Here is a 24,286-nt window from a genome sequence, read left to right as displayed (position 1 = left end):
CGGGACCCGCCTATCCTCCGCCCACGTCGCGGCCGCGGGGCCCGGCTCCCCTCCTCCAGCTGCCGCAGTCCCCTCCCTCCCCACCGACTTGGTCCCCGCCCCGCGCTGGCGGCGGCTGGGTCCCGTCCGCGGCGGCTCCGCCGAATGACCTGTAGTAACCCCGCCCCGCCCCGGGCCGGGCCGCCCGCGCCGCGCTCCCCGGCCGGAATTCGATAGGCCCAGCCCCGCACGCGCCACCGCCCGCGGGCCAATGGGCGGCGGCCTCTCTGCATATGCAACGAGCGCCGGCCTGGGTGTGCGTCCCGGGCGATTCGGCTCAACAGGCGCTCGTCTGCCGGCGCTGGGAGCAGCCGTACGGTTGTCGCCGCGACCGGGGCTGGGACGGGGAGGCGGACGGCGGCGCCCTCGCAGTGTGGCCGCGGCAGCTGCGCCAGGGGCCCCAGAAGGCAGCACGGGGCGTGAATGCTCTGGGGCGCCGCCGGGCCTTCGCGGGCCCGAGACCGGAGGAACCGGGGCTCCAGGGTCGCGGTGAGTGCGGCGCCGGTTGTGGGAGCTGCGGAGCCGGGTGGCTGCGCGGCCTCCGCGTGCGGCCAGCCTGGGTCTGAGGGCGACCCCGGCCCGCGGCCGGCCCGGGTGTCTGACGTGGCCGCGGAGCCGCCCGGGGTGTGCGCAGGCGGCCGCGGGGTCCGGGACCGGCCCGCGTCGTGGGAGCAGCGGCCGGTAGGTGGGAGGCGCCGCATCGGGGTCTGGGAGCGGGTGACGTGGGCTCGGCCCGGGGCCCACGTGAGCGGGGGGAGCCTCAGCGCGCGCGGCCCGTGGGAGGCAGGATGCGCGGGGTTCCTCCCGGCTCCTTGGGGGCGGGGCGCGTGCTGGCGGCGTGGTCAGACCCGCTGCGGCGCGGTCCCTGGGAGGAAACCGTGCGCGATATCGGGAAACCACGGCGGGCGGCGGGGGTGTCTGTCGCTGCGGGGCGTGACGAGCAATTGGAAGTGTGAGGTGGACCGACCTTGGTATTTGTTGAGGCCACAGCCCGTGGCGGTGGGACTGCGCGTACAACTGTAGCGTTGGGGTTGCAGGTTTGCTTTTGCGTTTTAATTTCCTTACCTATCCGCGCTAGAATGTGTAAGTCTGCGGGAGTGCGTCCTACCCGCACACCTGGGTGGGTGGTGGGGGGATGATAGGCCCGTTTCATCGATGAGGACCGTGAGGCTCTGAGACATTGGGCCGGTTTGCCCAGTCTGGATTTAGAAAATGTGCTCTAAGGTATTATATATATGGCCCCTCAGATAGAGAAAGGGTAGAACATCTTTTAAATTATATGGAAGCTAAAGAGGGACTAAGGGCTTGTGAAAGTGACTGTAGCTGAATAAAATGACAAATAGTGACATTTATTGAGTCTTTATTACATGCCAGGCATTGTACTAAGACCTTTATGCATAGTGTCTTCACATTGTTAACCCTCCAGGATGATGGTTATTCCCACTTTACAGGCAGAGATACTGCAGTTTGGACAGTTAACTTGCCCCAGATCACAGCAAGTAAGAGGAGAAGCTGGGATTTAGAGCTGCCTTTCTAAAAATCCAGAGTTCTTACTTCTTAGCACTACAGTATGCTGCCTCTGCTTGGTGGCTGACTGAACAGTCGCCACGGTGGATTTTTGTTTGGTTGGCCAAGAGAGCTGTAGTTTGGCAATACCTTCTTTTATGATTATCACTACTTTTTTTGTTTCCCCTGATTATTCTGAGAGTTGTAGGTAGGTACTGCTGATTTGTGCCTAAATGCATTCGGTTCTTAAAGGGAAGAGGAGGTGTGACATGGGAGTCATTTTGCACAGACTTTATTCTTTTGTTTTCTGCTATCTTCCGTGCAGTTCTCACCCTTAGGGATGACTAAGGCTTCTCTAGTCCTCCTGGCATTTTCTCTTTAGACTTATTTCTATCCTCTTCTGTAGAAAGGGTTGGTTCTATAGAATGGCCGTGTTGTCAGGTGAGGACGGGTGCATTCATTTCATGTAAGGGTCAAGGTGACAAGTCACCTTATGTCTCTGCGTCTCAGTTACTGGATTTGTAAGACATTTGGATGGGATGATTTAAGTCTGAAAAATTCTGTGAGTCAAAAATGTTCTTGAAGGAAAGGAAGGAAGGAAAAAAGTTATGGAAGAAATGAAGGATGGATGCATTATGAGGGGAAAGTCATCTTCTCTCAGGTTTGCGGGGGTCAGATCTTAAAGCCTCAAGATCTTTCTTAATGCTTGTGTGCTTCCCTGCTGTCTGGTTCTGCTTAAATGGCTAATTTATTCCTCACTCAATTAATTGCTTAGCTAGAACCTTTTAATTCCCGTGTATGTCAGGGATTGTGTAAGGTTCTGGGAATGCAGCAATGAACAGAATTGATGTGATCCTTGACCTTATGAAGGAAACAGACATGAAGGAAATCATCATATAAATAAATATGTAACTAACAAGTTACGTGCATGGAAGCAAAAGTAGTATATGAATGAAGATGAAAATGAGGATTGTGATTTAGATTGAAATGTAGGAGTTTGAGTTGATACAGTGAGATTTTTACCAGATGACAACCTTGCATACAGAAGCTATAATTCTATGTACATGATGCAAGAGTTTGAGAACTTTGAGCATAATGTTTTCATTTCAGTGTTTGTTCCTAACCAGAATGTCTCCCCAGCTCATGTGGCAAGTTTTGAAAATGGGATAGAGAACTTCATCAAGCAGCCAATTTGCCTGCATTCAGGGTGCTTAAAGCTTAAATACTCCTGTAGTACTTAAATTTTCTCTTCTCAAGGTGAACAGTTGGGAAATAAGAGTCTGTATGTGAGATTTGGACCTGCAGGTGGTGTTTGTATAACTTCAGGAAAGCCAGGCCAAGAAAATGTGGCAGGTTTTTCTAATTTTAGATAAGAAGCATCATAGTTACCAGTATACTTATAGTGTACAGAGTGACTAAACTTAAAATTCTCACTTCTTAGGAGACAAAATGATGACGTGGCTTGGGAAATATAAACTGAGATATGTGAATATATTGAACATGTATTAAGCCAATACAGTTGATTGTAGTACATTTACTGAGTGCCACCTGCATGGAAAACACTGTGCTAGGGCTACTATATATACTAATTAAAAAATGAAGTTGGTAAAGACCCTGTTTTCAAGGAGATTTCAATTTGAATACTCATATTCAGACTTAGGGCCCCCTCCCCCCACCTTTTTCAAAGTACTATCACATTAGCCCATTTGATCCTCTTAGGAGCCTTACATCATGAGTAGAAATACTGAGAAAATGGAGATTTAGAGGGAAAATTGCCAGACATGGTGATTTATAGTAATGGATTAGGAGAAAATGTCAGATGATTAGCTGGTTTACCATTTTGGACCCATCAGCATAGCTGTGATGGCTGAAACCAAGGGCATGGGTGAAATTGCCTGTGGAGAGACTGGGATAAGAACTGGAGGCCTGGGAGGGAGCTGGGTAGAGGAGGCTGAGCTTGCGGTGGAGACCAGAGGCGTGGCCAGAGAAGTGAGTGCGACCAGAGCAGCTGTGCCTGCAGCCCGGGCTGCGAGCAGTCCAACTGAGGAGCGCTCGGGTGGGAGGAAGCATTGGATTTAGCACCTCTGAGGTCATGGTTGACGTTCCCAGGAGATGTTGGTGTGTGTAGGTAGGGATGGGGTAGGCAGCAGGAGCAAGTGGAAGGTGAGGAAGACGGAGACAGCAAGAACACAGTACTGTCTGCAAGAATTTTGATTTCAGTATGTTTATAAATGCTAACAGGAAGGTGTTAGTTGAGAGGGAGATGTTGAATACAGACGGGAAAAGTGTTACTTAAGTGTTTGTGCAAAGTTTTCTGAGAAGATGGGAGTGGATGGGATCCAAAGCACAAGTGAGGCCAGTGCCTTGGCTTCTTGTTCTATAGGAAAAAGGCAGCCCTGTATCTGACCTGAAACAAATTGGTGCCTTATCTTGGAACCCTGAGTGATTTCCAAACAATTGCCAAAGGCTGTTAAATTCCTAAAAGTCGGCCCAGTTTTAGCTGACTCATGTGAGAGTCTTTTTAGAAAACCTCACTACACGAGCTTTGTACCGTTGATTTAATATGTGGCTTGGTCTTGATTTGATCCACCTTAATGGTGTATATACATACTTCCATCTGACTTTTGATTACAGATTATTTCTCTTCTAAAAAAGGAGACATCATAAGCATTAAATTTTCTGGTTTCTTCCCTACATGCTATTTTTAGTGCCATAAGAAAAAGTTTTCAAATTGCTGCTGTTTTTGTGACATTTTAAGTATCTTAATTCTTTTTATTTAAAATTTTAGCTCCTGTTTTTTTGCTAAAGTATATTTATTTACATATTTCTAATCCCCATTTTGAGGGATAAAGAATTGGTAGATGGTTCCATGGGCTCAACTGGTCTGCTAGTTCTTATTTAGAACTGCAGCTCCCTAAGTAACCTTTTGAGTAAATCATCTCCAGGTATAGGTTTCTGCTTGTTTGTGAAGGGATGTGTTATAAGGATTTGTGGGAGCACTGATTTACTCATTCATGTATTTATTTAGTGCCTATCTTTTAAGACATTGGAAATTTAAAAAAGATTACTAAGTCCCTGCTGTCAAAGCATCGATGGTTTGTGAAAGGAGGGAAGCGTGTGAACATGATACAGTGTAGGGGAAGAAGGTCTAAGAGCAGATGTGTTACTGTGTGGTATGATCAGTACAGACAGAGCAGTGGAGAAAAACAGTGGAGGTTGTAGCCCAGTTTTCTAAGATGAACTGGACTTTTGCCAGCTGAACAAGGGAGCTAGGCAATAGAATGTTTAACTCTGAATTTGGACCAGGTGTGTTTGTACACAGGTATATACACATTAGAGATGTTAACAATATCAAAGAATATTGCTAGAAAATTAAAGAGCTTGTCTTGCTGTCCTAACGTTGATTGCTCAAGAGGTGCAAAGGTGCCCATTCTGTCATGTCATGGTCAGCTTTTCTGTCCCCTATTTGATTCAGAAAGTAACCACACTTAATTCTGTTTTTCTGATCAAAACCTGGTTTTTCTTTTTCTAAACTAATGGTTTTTGTAATAGGATCATAGGCAACACCCTTAAAGTACATCCTCTGGCCAGGTGCTATTCTACTTTGTGAGAGATTTTTTTATCATTCTCGTTTCAAATTTCAGGAAATTGATGCACTGGGGAGCTTCAGTGTGCTAGATGGCTCTCATCCCAGGTAGTTTGGTTCTAGAAACCCTGGTACTGTCCCTCCTCTGTGGGGTGACAGTTTGCCTCTGAAGGCATGATTGTGTCTGGAAAGGAGGTGTGATTACATTTAGGGACAATGTTTGTATCTGTTTTAATTATGCATAGTTTAGTGCCTCCCAAAGGAGTAACAAACTAAATTGAGATAATTTAACTAGAATTTTTCCTTGTACTTGAATGTAAATACTGTACAATACATTGTCATTCCTTTAATCATTCCTTCACAGGAATGATTCACAGGAATCATTATCATTGTCATTTTAGAATTTAATCTTCTGTAGTTTCTTCTGTAAAATAAAGATAGTAATAGAATTTACCTGTAGACTGTTGTAAGGATTTATATGAGATAAGTGCTTGGCACATAGTCAGTGCTCAATAAATACTGTTCTCATTTATTTTTAGAATATGAAGTATTATTAAGTCTGTCCATTCACTTTTTATTACTGTCTTCTCTTTTGCAACAGCATTTATCATCCTCACATAAATAAATATATTTCAGAGAAATGTCCAGTATATTATAGCTTGTTAATGGAAATTGGGAAGAGATATTAAAAAAACAACTCTATATTGAGAGACATAATTAGATTTTGTAATATTTTAACATAAATAATTTAGGGTTTATCTTGTGCTTTCATTTTCTGGAAATGTATATAAAACACATTGAAAGTAGGTTGACATGGTACTTCTCATTCAGATAATGAGTCTCCTCTGGTTAGTTATAAATACCTTTTGTAATAGGACCTTCCTTGACAATTCAGGTAGCATTTCCAAAATGTATCATCAACTTTGTGTTGTTGACTGGAGAAGGAATTGCCATCTATGTGTGTAAAACTTGCTACATAAATTTGAGCTGGCTGTCTGACCTTTGTAAGCCTTCCATTTCAACTTCTGTAACAAAGATTTTAATTCTTACTTCACAGGGTTATGGAGATGGAGGAAAAGAACAGAGTAGTTCAGGGCACATGGGTGATTCCCCTATGTTCATTGCTTCGCTTGTTTCTCTGCCCCCTTCTGTCTTCTTAGTTTCTTTTTCTTGTTTTCTTTTTTCTCTGCACCTCTTTCCTTCCCCTTTCTCTTTCTCTGTCCTTTAACATATATACAAAAATCTGCCTATTTAGTATATAGAATTTGATGAGTTTGGGCATGCATATATACCTGTGCAACCATCACCAAGGTAATAGACATATCACCTCCAAAAGTTACCTTGTGCTTCTTTGTTTTTTTGTTTTGTTTTTCTGTCCTTCAGAAGTAGCTTTTTGATAAGCAGTAACAAGTATTCTGAATCCAGTGTGTGAGTGACCCCATCTTATAAATAAAAGCATGCATCATATAAAGGGGACTAGGAAATATTAATTCCATAAGGACGAAAGTGTTCAAACTCTGTGAAGATACATACTAGATGTGGTTAATGTGAAGTGAGTGATACAGAGGACAGATCATGTTTGGCCAGGGTAGCTAGAAAAAAGATAGTTGAGCAAAAAACTAATTCATAAATTGGATTTGAAGAAAGAGTTGAATTTGAGAAAGGTACTCAAATGGGGAGGTCCAGGGAAGTTGGGGAAGAGCGGATTGACAGTTAAAATTTAGGCATCAAAATATATAAAGAACTCTTATGCTGCAACACTGAAAAAACAACCCAATTAAAAAATGGTTGGAGGACCTAACAGACATTTATCCAAAAAAGAGATAACAGATGGCTAACAGGCACATGAAAAGATGCTCCACATCCCTAATCATCAGGGAAATGCAAATTAAAACCACAGTGAGATATGACCTCATACCAGTTAGAATAGCCACTATCCAAAAGATAAGAAATAACAAGTGTTGGTGCGGATGTGGAGAAAGGGAACCCTCCAACTCTGTTGGGAATGTCAATTGGTGCAGCCACTATGGAAAGCCATTTATTTGGAGGTTTCCCAAAAAATTAAAAATAGAAATACCATTTGACCCAGTAGTTCCACTTACAGGAATTTAGCTAGAGAAAACAAAAATCCCTGATTCGAAAGATAACATGCACCCCTATGTTTATAGCTGCATTATTTACAGTAGCCAAGACATGGAGGCAATCAAAGTTCCATCAGTAGATAAATGGATAAAGAAGATGGTATATACACCTAATGGAATATTATTCAGCCATAAAAAAGAAAACTTGCCATTTGCAACAACATGGGTGTACCTAGAGGGCATTACGCTCAGTGAAATAAATAACCCAGGTGGAGAAAGACAAATACCATCTGAGTTCACTTATTTGTGGAATATAAAAACAAAACAAAACAAAATGAAGAAAAAAGCAGCAGACTCATAGATTCTGAGATAGGCCTCGTGGTTACGATTGGGGAGGGTTGAGGTGGGTGATTGGGGAGTGTAAGGGGGATAAGAGGGCACAAAATCTCTGAATCATAAATCAGTTGGTCAGGGGGATGGTATTACAGCATGGAGAATATAGCCAATGATTCTGTTGACAGATAGTTAACTGCACTAGTGGGGGCGAGAATTTAGTAATAAGGGTAACTGTTGAACCACTGTGCTGTGTATTTGAAACCAATATAAGATTGTATATCAAAAAAAAATTTAGACATCAACTATTTTGGGGGACTAGGGAAGGTATAGGATAAATCACATCCCTGGTTGGGGGATGCAAAAAGAGACTCTGAGAGCAAAAACTACAAAGACTTTGCATAAGCACATTTATTTATTGATTCTTTTGACTCAGAAAGTAATTGGTGAATGAATGGGAGGTTCTGGGAATAGGAAGGAGACAAAGCAGCCAGCAAGTGAAGAGAACCATGTGGGTTCTGAGCTGTTGCAAGAAGGGTGGTTGGAGTCTGGCCCAGATTGTTTCTAACTCTGCCTCTGTGGCTGCATCATGCCTGGCCCTGTGGCATTGTCCATACCATTTAGCCTTTGTGGAGCTCAGTTCCTTGTCTGTAATCCTTTCTTGCTCAGCAATGTTATGATCTGCTTTTCCATCAGTGTTCCTTTTCTTTTAACTCTCTTTCCACCTCTTACTTGGCTCAGGACTATTGTTACCTCTGCCATATTTCTTTCTTAGGTGTCTTTGAAACTTTATCAGTTAGTTTTGTGCACATCCTTCTGTGTGTTCATTTATGTGTTTGAAACTTGGAATCCATTGGGATATTTGCATGGATTTTATTAGATACTAAGGATACTGCCACATAGATAGTTCTTAACCTTGTAAATATTATTTTAGTTGTAAACTGATTTTGTAAATACACCAGGTCATTTTCCTGCACTGACATTTTTGTGTTATAAAATATTCATTACCACTTTGGCCAAAGCTATGAAAGTCCTACCTCAACCACAAAAATTTCTTATTTTTACTTATTTTACTTTTACCAGGATTGCAGTGATCCTCATTCTGGACCTTGACTTTGGCTTTTTTTTACCATAGCACCACCAGAAATCCTTCTCTGGCCTTCTCTTGACTAGATGTGGGGTAGTTGAGTGCTCTAAAATGAAGCAAGGAATTTGTTTTAGTTTCTTAGAAAGGAAGAATGAAACAGAATGAATTAATCTTAGACATTTGACACAATTTTAGTGTGAACAGAATTAACATTAATTGAAATTATACCACATGGGTCATAGTACATTGAATCATTTTTTACATATTCACTATGAATATTTCCTTAAGTCATTTTCCTTCAGGATTACAACTTTCCATATTGCTAGTGTGTTAGAGTCTTAAGAATTTGTATTCATCATTTGCTCTGAGAGTAGGCATGATGGATGCCTATTTAGACAGCATAGCACTCCCTTAGAAATTCAAAATCTGTATTTAGTTTGTGTATCACTTTCTGAAGCATAAACGGAATACCTGTTCTTTCCAACAGCATTTTGAGATGGAGTGGGTTGTAGGAGATAGTGGCTGCCTGGGAGTGAAGGATGAGGTCAGAGAGGGAGTTCATGAGACCCCAGTATAAGGAGTGGGGTGGGTGTGATAGGGCGGAGTAAGGAAAAGCTTGAGTTTAGTGACTGCGCTCTTGCTTGAATCTCCAAATTTGGTTCTTCCTTATTCTAGTTTTGTAGCCACAGTAGGTTGCTTAACCTCTGAGCGTCAGTTTCTTTAGGATAAGGATGACATCTGTCTTACAGGGCACTTGTGCTCTGGACTGTGCATGTAATCCATCTCTAGGGTGCTGGAAGAAAAAAAAGTTCTGTATTTTATGTATGATTTGTAGTGTTTTACAGTATGGCAGAACAATGTTACATGTGTGTAATATTGAAGGTACACACATTTGGAATGCCAGCAGATTTTACCAAGAGGCGCCTGTTGTAATCCTTAAAGTTCAAAGATAAAAAGCTAGCCAGGCCCACGCATGGCTTATTAGTTGGGGGCAGGGAGCAGCTTTAGAGATGAATTGAGTTTGGGATGGGGTTGAAGAGCTTGAGTTAATTGGCTCTGGGAAATGAATTGAAGGGTATTGGATTTAGGGAGCATGTCTGCAGGTTCGTTTGAAAAATGGTAGACATAGTAAAATTGGCATGTGTAAGGATTGCAGTTACTTTGTTAGAAGTCTTAAACTGCGTATATCTTGTGCCACATCATGTGTTAGAGGATTACATGGTAGAAATTTGGATGGAACATAACCCAGAAACATGAGTCAGTATTAGGAAATTGTTCTTGATGCATGGATAGTTTGTTTACCCACAGATAACTGATAGCTGATTGTATCTATTATTTGGTTTAATAGTGTTTATTCATATTCTATAGTGCCAGAGGACAGGCATGTTTAACTCTAGGTGATTGATTACATTTTGTGTTGTCTTATTACTAAGTTCAAATTGCTTTATGAAATAATAAATATGTTTGCTATCTTTTCATGTAAGTATAGAACATAATTATTATTTTTGGCTCCTTAAGGGAGAGTATGATGCTTAATATATACCTCCATTAGAAAGCTTTATGAGAGCAGGGATGTTTATCTTTTATTCACTGATGTAAATGCAGTGCGTGGCATACAGAAGATAGCGAGTGACTCAATCTTTGCATCTTTGTCCCCTAGCACAGTAATGGCCACGAGACTCTCAGTAAGTGTTTATTAAACTGAGTTGAATCTTCATAGATTAATCTCACATCACCACATATCCTATTCATTTTACCTCAGAAAAGTCTCTGCAGTTGGTCCTGCCTCTTTGTCTACTGCCCTTGACTCTGGACCTCTTGAGCATAATACAGGAGGAGAGCCAGGAACCAAAATGACTGGTTATACTTACTAGCAGGAGCTGAGGAATTCCAAAACAGTAGACTTGTTGAGAAAATGTGCATTTGAATAGCTGACTGGTTGAGTAATAGGGACAAATATAATTTAAAAATCATGGGATAAAGAAGGTAAAAAAAATGTGACGGATTGTCTTAAGCTAGGCCAACTGCTTGCTGTACAGTTGAGAACTACAGTTGGGTAGGGGTGCCCACCTCTGCACAGTTGAAAATCCAATCTGTGTATAACTTTTGACTCCCACCCCCACCAAACTTAACTACTGATAGCCTGCTGTTGGCTAGAAGCCTTACCAATAGCATAAACAGTGGATTAACTTATTTTGTATGTTACAGTGTATACCGTATTTTTACAAGAAAGTAAGCTAGAAAAGATTTTTGTCAAGTCATTGCAAATTTCCAGAAAATCTTCCAGTATATTTATTGGAAAAAAAACTGCATATAAGTGGACTCGTGCAGTTCAAACCTGTGCTGTTCAAGGGTCAGCTGTACTTTAATGTCATAGCCACTGTCTATTTCATTGTAGCCTTTGGGACTCCTGACAATGTCCTCATTGGCCCTCTTGTCTGCCTTTGGCTTCTAGGACACTGCTGTTGGTTTCTTTACCTTTCTAGCTGGCTTTTATAGTGTGTGTCATTAATCCTTTTATTTTTTAACTGAGTATACTATTTTTGAGGGATTCCATGGTTTCTATTCTCATGGATAGAGTCAGCGATGACTAAAATCTACATCTTCAGCTCTGTCAGGAGCCCCAATGCTGCGTTTCTGACAATATACTGATTATCTCTTATCCTGTCACTCCCACGAGCTTAATATCCAGCCCTGTACTCATGCCCTTTCATACGTATCTGCTCTTCCTCCTGTATTCCTCATATTTATTGCAAGTCATCCAACATTCTAGAAGTGTTGACATTAATCTACCAAAGATTAATCTTCATATCACCCTATATTCTATTGGTTTTACCTAAGAAAAGACACTGTAGTTGTGCCTGCTGCTTTTTCTATTGCCCTAAACTGTGTACCTATTCATCCTTCCCTTGGGCTGTTGTAGTAACTAGGACCCGGAATCCTTTCTGGTTGGTTTTCTATGTTGACCCAAGGAATCATTACAAAAAAGCAAATCTGGTTGAAAAACCTAACCTTATTCTATCTGCAAAATGTTTCTGTATTCCAGTTTCATCTTTCCTGCTATCCCAAGCTACTTGTGATTCTTCCGTGCTCGTTCATGCCTCTTTGAGGCAGGAGTGGAGGAGAGTCAGCACACGATTGGTGTAGCTCTGTCTGTGGGACCAAGGAGACTACATGCAGAGGCTTCCACTGAGTCCTGAAGGACAAGCTTACTTTGGCAGTCCTCAGCTTATTGTAATTCTCTCCAGTTCTTTCGATCTCAGTTCTAAGTTCTGGAGGAAATATTGAACCAGCATGTCTGTATTTTTGGCACAGGTCTCACTGATCATAGGCTGTGAGGTGCCCATGTTTGCCCTGCTCCGCTTGGGTTAGAGACGGCGGTGAAGTGGCATCATCCAGTTTATCACACTGCTTCTCTCCCCGACAGTTGTAGGCCAGGCAATGCAGGCAGTGCAGTCAGTGCAGGCCGCCGATAGCCCTGCAGATTGTTTTGTAATCAGAAAAAAGATATAGGAACAAATCTCTTTTGGGACAAGTGAGCTGTGGAAGAGAGGTATTGTTAGGCTGTTGCTTGCTTCAGGGATCTGCTCCTTATCTTCCCAGGACTTAAATTCAGCAATTGGCCCAGTTCTGATTTTTTTTCATGCTGCATAAACTCCTTTTATCCACTGTTCCTAAATGCTACCATTGTCAAACACAAAAACACTGTGAATACCTCTGGTTTTAAAATTCTGTACCAGAACAGGTAGTGTTGGTTTGACATCTACTAGGGCAAGCATGCACTAAGTATTCTTTTTTTAAAGCTTTATTAGCTAATCTTAAAGAATTTCCTTCTTGGTAAATTTTGGAATTAATATCTGAGTAATCATATGAAATAAACAAGTAACAAAGTCCTAATAGGATTTTGATTGGGATTGCATTTGGTTTATAGGTTAATTTTGGCAGAATTATGTTTATTCTTTCTACTTAGGAATTAGTCTTGTCTTTCCATATATGTAGGTGTTTTAGTGTCTATCAGCATTTTGTACATACATACAAATGTTTAAACAAGGTATTGTGTACATGAAGTATTTTAAAGTTGTTTTTGCTGTTGTGTCTAACGTCTTTTTCCTATTCCTTTTCTGATTGGTCATTACTAGTACATAGGAAGACTCGATTTTTATTATTTATCTAACATCCAAATACATTAGTGAATTCTCCCTCTGGTTGGGTAGTTTTCAGATGAATCTTACAGATTTTCTTGTCAGACACCCAATTATCTGCAAATGATGATTTTTGTCTCCTTTTCCAGTGTTCATACTCATTTCTTTTTCTCATCATTGCACTTGCTAGACTGCAGTTCAAAGAAATGCAATGAGAGCACAAATGTGAGCCATATATGTAGTTTAAGATTTCTTGTAGGCATATTAAATCAAGTGAAAAGAAACAGGTCATTTTGATATGCTTTATTTAATCAACACAGAATTGTCCCCCCATCTTTGGTTTTGCTTTCTGTGGTCTCAGTTACCTACCTTCCGGCTCGGGAAGCAGGTGACCCTCCTGTGACATACTGTGAGGTCAGTAGCAGGCTAACACGCATTTCATCGTAGTGCCTGTATCATTGCCCTCCCTCCTCTATCACATAGGCATTTTACCCTCACATCACAAGAAGGGTGAGTACAGCATAGTGACACATTTTGAGACAAAGGACGTAGTCACATAACTTTATTACAGTATGTTGTCATATTTGTTCTCTTTTATTAGTTATTGTTACTCTCTTATTGTACATAATTTATTAATTAAAACTTTATCGTGGGTATGTATGTGTAGGAAAAAACAGGATATATAGGGTTCGGTACTCTGCAGTTTCAGGCATCCACTGGGGTCTTGGAACATATCTGCCTGATCCAAAATAATATCATTTTAGCATATAACCAGTATAAAAATTATTAATCAGATGTTTTACATTCTGTTTTTCAAACTAGGTCTTTGCAGTTCCATATATATTTTCCATTTAGAGCACATTCCAGTTTGGACCTACCGTACTTGAAGTGCTCAGTAGGTGCATGCGGCTAGTAAGTTACAGGGCTTAGAGCCTCATTACCAGTGCAGCACTTAGGCTTATAGCCAGTCTTCTTGTCTTGTTCCTGGCTTTAATGGAAATTACTTTTGAGTATGGTGTTTGCTATTAATTTCTGATAAATTACTTTTATTAAGTTTTCATTTGGTTCTTAGTAGGTAATTCCTTTTAAAGTTAATAATTATTTGCTTTTCTTACATAATATTTTTTTTTTTTGAGAGGGCATCTCTCATTTATTGATCAAATGGTTGTTAACAACAATAAAATTCTGTATGGGGGGTCAATGCCCAATGCACAATCATTAATCCATCTCAAGCCTAATTCTCGTCAGTCTCCAATCTTCTGAAGCATAACGAACAAGTTCTTACATGGTGAACGAATTCTTACATAGTGAATAAGTTCTTACATGGTGAACAGTACAAGGGCATTCATCACAGAAACTTTTGGTTTTGATCACGCATTATGAATTATAAACAATCAGGTCAAATATGAATATTCGTTTGATTTTTATACTTGATTTATATGTGGGTCCCACATTTCTCCCTTTATTATTATTATTATATTTTTATTTTTAATAAAGTGCTGAAGTGGTAGGTAGATGCAAGATAAAAGGTAGAAAACATAGTTTAGTGTTGTAAGAGAGCAATTGTAGATGATCAGGTGTGTGCCCTTACACAATATTTTAAAAAAAGAAATGTGTACCGACATCACACCTTTCCCTCCCACTTAAGCCATTATTATAGAGAATAGTAATAGACTCCTGTGGTATAATACAAAAGTATATTTGATTTTTGCCCCAATGCTTGGCACAGAGCTAAAACCCTATGAGATTCCCTGAGTGATAGGAGTCTTTTGTTATTCATAAGAGCTTTTGATCACAGTCTGAGTTTATGCTAATACAGGGACTTTGGGTGGGGTCCCCAGATGCCTCAGGGTAGGGTTGGTCACTAGAAAGACCAAGGGATTAGAGGTTTGAATTTTGAGCTCCAACCACTGACCTCTTGTAAGGAGCAGTGTAAAGCTGGACACTGAGCTCTGTAAAAACTCTTCAGCTGTGAGATTCAGTAAGCTTCCAGGTTGGTGAATACATACAGGTGCCAGGAAGGTGGTTGGTGCACCTAGAGAGCGTTCAGAAGCTCTCCTATGTTGTCCTCCCCAACCCCTCAATCTCTTGCTATGTGCATTTCTTCCGTTTGGCTGTTCCTGGGTTGTATCCTTTATAATAAACTGGTATACATATAAAGCATGTTTCTGAGTTCTGTGAGCCATTCTGGCACATTATTGAACCTGTGGGGGGAACTGTGGGATTTTCCGGTTTATAGCCAACCGTAATTTGAGATTAGCAAGTGGGGTTTAAATTTGTGGGACTAAGTCTTTAACTTGTGGAATATAGCTCTTGTTAAATAGATTATAAAATTTAGATCATAGCATACAGGGCAATGACAGTGAGGTGCTGCATTTGTTCCTTAGAGCTGCTGTAACAATATCTGGTGGCTTAAAGCAACAGAAGTTCTCGTAGAGTAGTAGATGCTACAGGCTTGGATCAGCATTACTGGGCTGAAACCAGGGTGTTGCCAGGACTGTGCTCCCTCCAGCGGCGCTAGAGAAGAATCTCGTAGTTACCTCTTCAGCTCCTGTGACTCCTGCGTTTAGGGCATCACACCAGGCTTCAGGCCAGCATCTTCATATCTCTGTGCTCCGACTTCACTTTGCCTTCTCCTTCGTGTGTCACATCTCCTGTCACATCTCCCCCTGCCTCTGTTTTAAGGATTTTTTTGGCATTTAGGGCCCACTGGATAATCCAGGATTGTCTCTTCATCTTTAGATCCTTAATTTAATCACATCTGCAAAGACACTTTCCTCAAATAAGGTTTACACATTCCAGGGATTATGTCCTGATGTTTTTGGGTTTTTTAAAAAACAAAAATCATCCAAGTAAATTTAAAGATCCAATTGGCTTCATTAAGCGATTCATGAATTAATTGGTCAGCATCCCTCTAGCAAGTAGAGAGATTCTGAAGAATTATACAAAATGGAAGGTTTTTTAGTACAAAGTAGGTCTGTTTTTTGGTATCATGAATCTACAATTACATGAGGAAGATTATGTTTACTAGACTCCCCCCTTCACCAAGTCTCCCCCACATACCCCATTAGTCACTGTCCATCAGCTTAGTAAGATGCTGTAAAATCACTGCTTGTCTTCTCTGTGTTGCAGAGCCCTCCCCGTGCCCCCCCCCACATTATACATGCTAATCGTAAGGCCCCCTTTCTTCTCCCCCCTTCTCCCTCCCTTCCCACCCATCCTCCCCAGTCCCTTTCCCTTTGGTAACTGTTAGTCCACAAACTAGGTTTTTAATTGTGCAAAATAGACAGGTAGGTGAGTCAAAGTTATTTGCAAAAGAAAAGGAAGGGTTGTTTCAGGTAAGGTCACTTTCTTTTATGGGGAAAGAGAAGGGGAATTTATAATGAAGATTACCCATCCTTACAGAAGATGGAGAAGGCTCATGAGACAGGTTATCTTATAGATGATGTTGACCAGAAAATTCCTGACTGATTACATTTCTGGGGAAGTTAAAACTAATTGGGTCTAAGTATTAGCCCCTGCCTTGGTGACTTGGCCTAACAGAATGACACCATGTTGGGCCTGTATGTTTCTTTTTAACAGGGTCATTTGTCAGCCTAATGCAAGTCCTCAGAGTTTTCTTAAATTCCCTTTTCTTGAATACCTCTCTGCTTTTGCAAATACTATTACTTACCTGCAAGTTCCCTCTCTCCGTGTCTGCTTGGCCAGAATGATCAGCTCAACTCTGGGTCAGCCTTCCTCAGTCTTCTCTTCCGCCTCGACAGAAGACTTCATTTGCCAGTGTTCCTAGTACAGTCTATGTACCTCTGTAGTTTTTGCCATGTCAAAACGGCTTGTCTTGTCTATCTCTACCACCGGAGTAGAAACTTTTCAAGAATTGAGGGCTCATTCACAGAATGAGAATCATTACGTATGTAGCCGAGTAGACAGTTATTATTTGTTAAGGAGATTTCAGCATTTATCGAGAGCCAGTTGAATACTAGGACCTTTTATGTTGGACCAATTAACAAGACAAAACAGGGTAAAGTAACTGTGCACACGTGCCAGAGTTTCTCTGGGGCAAATTTCTCAGAAGGGATTTGCTAGGTGATAGCAATTTACATTCCGCTTTTGCTGGGTGCTGCCAAATCACTTTACAAGGTGGCTGGCCTTCCCCAGTAGTGCCAAGAGCTGTCTCATTTCCTATATCCTTGCCAATGTTTGTGATATATTTTTTCATTAAACAAAAATCCAGTGTGGTAACATGACATTTTTTTATTTTGCATTTTCTTGATAACTAGTGGGGTTTACCATTTTTTTTCATAGTTAACAGACATTTGGATTTTTTTCTGACTATATGTAGCCCAGCTTTTCTGTTGAGTTACTTATCTTTTTTAAATAGAAATTCAAATATTATAGATTTGTATTGTTAATATTGTTTTTCTCATTTATATATGAAGAGAAAACAAATAAGTTTATAAGAGTTCTTCTCCCTAGATGGGACAGATGGATAGGTGGATGAATAAATAGGTGAACCTGTCTGGAGTCATAGTTGATAAGAAACAGCAGGGAACCCAGATTGTGGGGAAAATGGAACTTTCTGACCAGGAGTCTCGCCTGACCTTAATAGCATCCATTATGTGTATAATAAGAGCATGTTTGTATATTTGTGGGATGCTTACTGGGGACAGAGTGGCTAGTCAATCATGAGAGCATGGCTTGGGAGAGCGGAGGGAGCCATGGAACCCTGGTACTCCTGGGGAACTAAGCCCCAGCGTGGGAGCAGGGAGCTAGGAGAGACTGAGACCTGCTGCCTGGAGGATTAAGCTCGTGAATGTGTAGCTGGCCTGGGGAGCGCGGTGGAGCTCTCTGTGACCACCACTGTGAGAATAAACGTGGTATCGCCTTTGCCCCCACCTTGCCTTTATTCAGTCTCGGGGAATTCATAGGGAACTTGCTCTGGGTGGGGAAACCCCTCCTGGAGCTGCACAGTACATGTGGGTTTAAGACTTATTCTTTGTTTTTTTTAATCTTGTCCTTTTTTTTGGTATCTGGCTGCCTTGCAGGGAATAAGGAAATTAATATTGAGACAGTGAATTTTGATTCAAAATAATTGTTAGCTCTACTTACTAGCTCTGAATTTGGGCTGGATTTAGTATATATTTTTAAATGACAGTAATGACAGCTAACCTATCTGCTGCATAAGTGATCAAGAAAAATCATTGAAATAATATATAAAAACGTTGTATACACTGTAAAATACTATTTACAAATCTTAGTAATTCTTCTTGACCATCATCATGAGTGAGTGACTCAATATACTTTTCAAAAAAGTTTTGGATGTACTTTTAAAAAAAATTTTTTTTATTAAGGTATTATTGATACACACTCTTATGAAGGTTTCACATGAAAAAACAATGTGGTTACTACATTTACCCATGTTATCAAGTCCCCACCCATACCCAAATGCAGTCACTGTCCATCAGTGCAGCAAGATGCCACAGATCCACTATGTGCCTTCTCTGTGCTACACTGTTGCCCTGTGTACTAAACATAATACCCCCCAATCCCCTTCTCCCTCCCTCCCCACCTGCGCTCCCACACCCTCCCCTTTGGTAACCGCTAGTTCCTTCTTGGAGTCTTTGAGTCTGCTGCTATTTTGTTCCTTAAGTTTTGCTTCGTTGTTTTGCTCCACAAATGAGGGAAATCATTTGGTACTTGTCTTTCTCTGCCTGGCTTATTTCACTGAGCGTAATGTCCTCCAGCTTGGATGTACCTTTTTCTTTAAAAAAATCACCTTTATTTTTTAGAAAAATTTCAGGTTCATGACAAAATTGAGCAGAGGATATAGTGATTTTCTATATGCGTCCCCCCCACGCCCCGCACAGCCTCCCCACTAGCAACATCTTGCACTAGGGCAGTACATTTACTCCAACTTCTGAACCTGCCTTCACACACCATTGTCACTCAAATCCTTAGTTAAATTAGGGTTCGCATTTGGTGTTGTACATTCCATGGGTTTTGACAAATACAGAACAACATGTATCTACCATTAGAGTATCATACAGAGCAGTTCCACCGCCCTTAAAGTCCTCCTCTACCTGTTCATCCCACTTGTCTCCTTCACCCTTGGCAGTCTTTCTCGGTAGTCTAAATACCGTCTCAAAGGCCTTTTCCTTTTCCAGGATGTCGTATAGTTTGAATCACACAGTATATAGCCTTTTAAGATCAACTTCTTTCACTTAGTCATACGCATTTAGGGTTCCTCTTCATGGCTTGATAGCTCTTTTTTTTTTTTTTAAAGCACTGAATAACACTGAATTGTCTGGATCTACCACAATTCATCCCTTCATCTACTGAAAGATACCTTGATTACTGCCAAGTTTTGGCAGGGATGAATAGAGCAGTAAACACTCATGGGCAGTTTTTTTCTGCAGACATAAATTTACAGTTCTATTTGGTGTATATCAAGGAGCTCAGTCGCTGGGTCAAATGGTCTGAGTGTGTTTAGCTGTAAGAAGCTGCCAAACTGCCCTCCGGAGTGGCTGAACCATTCTGCATTCCCAGCGGCAGGGAGTGCCTGTTGCTCTCTCTCCTTTCTTGCCAGTGTTTGGTGATTTGTTTTGGAATTTGCCATTTTAATTGTTGTATAGTGTGTGTAATATGTCTTTTTGGTGAAAGGTTAAATGGTAGCATGTCATTCGCTGGTGTGATAGAGGGTGTTTTTAGAAGAACTGAACAGAAATATTCCTGTGAGGTTTGATGATAGAAAAATCTCCAGGCAGATGTTGGTATTTGATTCTGATTAAGCAGATCACAAGTAACGTTTCTCTTCCTGTGTTTGTTTTGACAGGTATTGTAACCAAGAGACATACAGCGAAGGCACTGGCACTGGCATCTCCTACCATTGTCAACTGGTAAATGTGTAGTTTTTATAATTACAAAATATTTCTATCATTTGCATAAAATGTATTAGACTAAAACCAAGTGAGACTAAACTGTCAAAAGAAAAATTTTTTTAAATCTTCCCATTCTGTGACTGTAGAATCATGAAAGTTATGAGAAGGAAGTTTTCATACTAGTTTTAATTCCATATAAACCCGTTGGAACAAAAGCTATGTTATTCACCAATATTCAATTTCTTTCCTCAAGTTGAATTTCTTCCTTTTTTTTTGTGTGTATATTCCATTTTATTTATACTAGTAAGAAATTGGAAACAATTTAAATGTTCAAGAACAGGAAATTGGTTAAAAATTATACAACCATAGTTTCACCTATAAAACAGAATTGTGAGCAGCCATTAAAAATGAATGTATTTAATGACATGAAGAGATCTGTGTATTCATGGTCTATTATCCCAACTTCTTAGAGAAACCTAAGAATTTTCTTTCTTCAAATCTATACCTGTTCATCCATCCTCATTCACCCTAACCTTGCTTCCTATTTTATTGAGAAAACGCAAATTCTGCATGAGAAAACGCAAATTCTGCAAATTATACCACAACATTTACCTGCCAGCCAGCATCTCTGCTACATATGCTCCTTTCCTGTCTAGTGGCTAGAACATCTCACTTGAGGACCAGCCCCTTCAGTTACACACTAGATTCCGTCCCTCCACAGCGTCCATTACAGAAGCTGCATATCATCATAATGACACAAGAGGGCACATTAAATTAAGAATCCTATAAACCATTCAGTATCTTTGTAAGACTTTGTACTCAGAAGCCTGTTTATTTTGAAAAGTTTAGCACTCATTACACTGGTATTACCATTTCAACATGTGATAGTCACTTTCAATTTGTGTTAACATTTCTTACTGGACTTTTTAAACAGAAGTTACAGGTTTAAGGCCAGGAAAACAGCAGTACACTTTTTGTTAACTTAGAGCAGGTTCTGCATGTTAATTAAATTACAGTTGTCATGGGGTAAAATATAGCACTTTTATTCTTTCTTAGTAAGGCTTCTGAAGTGTGTTAGTTTGAAGTTTTGGGGTAAGAACTTAAGGATCAACTGACAAACTTTTTAGCATTCTGAGAAGTGAAAGTAAAATTGGATAGAACTTCTCCAGTAAATAGATATAGATAGGACAAAACAGTCCGCATTGGTTAAGTGCTTTGAGAATATAAAAACAATAAGCATTTTTATCAGAGTCAAGATTGTTGACATGATTAAGATCATTTAAAAATCTTTGCCCATATCCATTGAATTTACTGATCTTTGTTTTCTACTTAATTTTAAAAAGCAGGTTACACAAATAATGTTATTTAAAAAACTGTAAACATTATAGGAATGTGTAAAAGGGCAACTTTCTTGTCCCCTTGATGCTTCTGCCAGGGATTACTTCTTACAATTTAGAGCGTGTCCTTCCAGACCTTTCATGGGAATACCCAAGGTTACCTACCATCTTTTAACGAAGGGGTGTGATGGAAAAGGAGTATGCTTTGCCCATTGGTGTGCTTGCTTCACTTTTGTAAAGATGTTCCTTTGAGTGACCTATGTGTCAAATGAAGAATGCTTGGAAGTGACCTAATATATTGGAACACAGTACTTCTCTACAAAGTTCTTTTAGTGATTGATTAGTAAGTAATGGAAACCCCAAAATTTGAATTTCTAGCTCAGAATTGATAACACAGTTGAGATTTTTAATGAAATTGTAAAGATAATTTACTGCATATTCAGCAGTATACCCTCACATACCCCAAAAAGAGGAAGGAAATTTGTCATTTTATATAGGTTAACTGCATTATGAAGTCAAGACAATTTCAGAGACTATTTGGGAAACCCAGTGTCTTGAATTCTAAAACATTTGGAAATTGTCCATATTCAAAAGTCCTGTAACGTAAATGGTTTAAGAATCAAACATTCACATATGAACATGTCCTTTGTGTAATTGTTAGGTTGAAACATTTTAAACTCTTTAAAAAATCTGAAGAAGATTTTGATGATGGAGTTTTATTTTAATGTTAAAAGCCCATCTAAAAAGAACATGAAGAATTTGAAAGAATATTAACAAATAAAATTGTATATTAATTAAGTTGAGGTCTATTTTTATAGTATTATATAGTGTTTTAAATTTGTCACAGATTCACAGCAAGTTTATTATTCTCTTTTCCTTATGTTCAATTATATTATTTTTAAAAAAGTACATTGTATTCATGATTCTAGTGGTTCATACTTAAGTATTTATAGAGTAGACAAGTTTTGATGGTCTTTATGACTTACTCATTTTGATGATAAGGTGTTCTATGTTCAGATGGTAGCAGAAGGTGTTAGCTATGCCTGTAGCCATGTTGTAGAGAGAAATTATTCGGAACATTCTCATTTCTATGTGAGGATGCCCTGGATGGAACTCTGGAAGGGCAGGGAGCCACAGCAGGTTGTGGCTTATCAGGAAAAGTTGTCTTAGGATCAGGCCAAAGGTTTTCTCTTAGTTACTGAAGGTAGTAAGTTCTTTTTTCTTGTGCCTTCTATTTTCAAAACACAATCTAGTTCTTGAACTTACGGAAAAGTGGCAAAGACCAGAAAATGGGACATACTGGAGAATGGAGAAGAGGAGAGGGAAGACTCCACTTTATCTTATTAGTAGCTTTGACTTCTGAACCTGTTGTTTAGAAAAAGCTTTATTAGCAGTAAAATAAGAATTTATGGAAAGAGAAAGTATTTTATGTAAAGAATTGAAAAAGGAAAACTAAAATAAGATTATGAATAAAATAAAATACAATTAAAGATTATTGACTAAAGGAAGTATGTTTAAGCCTTATTAACTATGGTATTAAATGTTTACATAGTACAAAAGTAAAGTTGATATGTTAGTTGCCATGCAGGTAATTTATCCTGTATTTCCACAACATCCTTAAAACTCTTAATTATGTATGTTACTCACTTTCCCTTAAGCATTCTTTTTTAAAATTTTATTTTGGTATCATTAATCTACAATTACATGAAGGATATTATGTTTACTAGGCTCCCCCTTCACCAAGTCCCCCCCACATCCCCATTCACAGTCACTGTCCATCAACATAGTAAGATGCTGTAAAATCACTACTTGTCTTCTCTGTGTTGTACAGCCCTCCCCATGCCCTACCCCCCACACTATACATGCTAATCTTAATGCCCCCTTTCTTTTTTTCCTACCCTTATCCCTCCCTTCCCACCCGTCCTCCCCAGTCCCTTTCCCTTTGGTAACTATTAGTCCATTCTTGGGTTCTGTGCTTCTGCTGCTGTTTTGTTCCTTCAGTTTTCTTTTGTTCTTATACTCCACATATGAGTGAAATCATTTGGTACTTGTCTTTCTCCGCCTGGCTTATTTCACTGAGCATAATACCCTCTAGCTCCATCCATGTTGTTGCGAATGGTAGGATTTGTTTTTTTCTTATGGCTGAGTAATATTCCATTGTGTATATGTACCACATTTTCTTTATCCATTCATCTACTGATGGACATTTAGGTTGCTTCCATATCTTGGCTATTGTAAATAGTGCAGTGATAAACATAGGGATGCATCTGTCTTTTTCAAACTGGAGTGCTGCATTCTTAGGGTAAATTCCTAGAAGTGGAATTCCTGGGTCAAATGGTATTTCTATTTTGAGCATTTTGAGGAACCTCCATATTGCTTTCCACAATGGTTGAACTAATTTACATTCCCACCAGCAGTGTAGGAGGGTTCCCCTTTCTCCACAACCTCACAAACATTTGTTGTTGTTTGTCTTTTTGATGATGGCGATCCTTACTGGTGTGAGGTGATATCTCATTGTGGTTTTAATTTGCATTTCTCTGATGACAAGTGTTGTGGAGCATCTTTTCATGGGTCTGTTGGCCATCTGGATTTCTTCTTTGGAGAAGTGTCTATTCAGCTCCTCTGCCCATTTTTTAATTGGGTTATTTGCTTTTTGTTTGTTGAGGTGTGTGAGCTCTTTATATATTTTGGATGTCAAGCCTTTATTGGATCTGTCATTTACGAATATGTTCTCCCATACTGTAGGATACCTTTTTGTTCTATTGATGGTGTCCTTTGCTGTACAGAAGCTTTTCAGCTTGATGTAGTCCCATTTGTTCATTTTTACATTTGTTTCCCTTGCCCGGGGGATATGTTCAAGAAGAGGTCACTCATGTTTATGTCTAAGAGATTTTTGCCTATGTTTTTTTCCTAAGAGTTTTATGGTTTCATGACTTACATTCAAGTCTTTGATCCATTTTGAATTTACTTTTGTGTATGGGGTTAGACAGTGATCCAGATTCATTCTCTTACATGTAGCTGTCCAGTTTTGCCAGCACCATCTGTTGAAGATCCTTAAGCATTTTTAACTGATATGTTGACATTCAGATAAGGGCTTTGGGGAAGGAAAAGATACGGGAATGTCTAAGGAATCTTACTGAACAATTTATAAATCCTAGAAATTAAGAGAAGGATACAGACTTAGATTGGGTAGTTTTCAATAGACTTAGATTACAAAATGATTCTAAACTATTATAGCTCTTACTTACAAACTGATTTAGCATTTAAAAATTATATTGAAAATCTCAATTTAGACCG

At 39.9% G+C, this 24,286-nt stretch overlaps 1 protein-coding gene across 2 annotated transcripts in view; it reads left to right on the top strand.

Annotated features, from left to right (window-relative positions):
• Positions 1 to 270: 270 nt before the first annotated feature.
• The window catches only part of ACSL3 (acyl-CoA synthetase long chain family member 3), a 63,615-nt gene continuing 39,599 nt past the window's right edge, over positions 271 to 24,286 (top strand). Inside the window, exons 1-2 of one of the 2 annotated variants that reach the window (XM_037016312.2) lie at positions 271 to 528; positions 19,607 to 19,670. The gene's annotated coding sequence lies outside the window, so the exon portion shown is untranslated. Of the gene's footprint in view, positions 529 to 1,006; positions 1,077 to 19,606; positions 19,671 to 24,286 lie in introns of those variants that run through there. The other variant, XM_037016313.2, reaches the window with a different exon arrangement.

This window comes from Manis javanica, chromosome 12 (assembly GCF_040802235.1).
Source record: "Manis javanica isolate MJ-LG chromosome 12, MJ_LKY, whole genome shotgun sequence".
In the NCBI taxonomy this organism is placed as follows: domain Eukaryota; kingdom Metazoa; phylum Chordata; class Mammalia; order Pholidota; family Manidae; genus Manis; species Manis javanica.
This window is presented reverse-complemented; position numbering and strand designations above follow the sequence as displayed.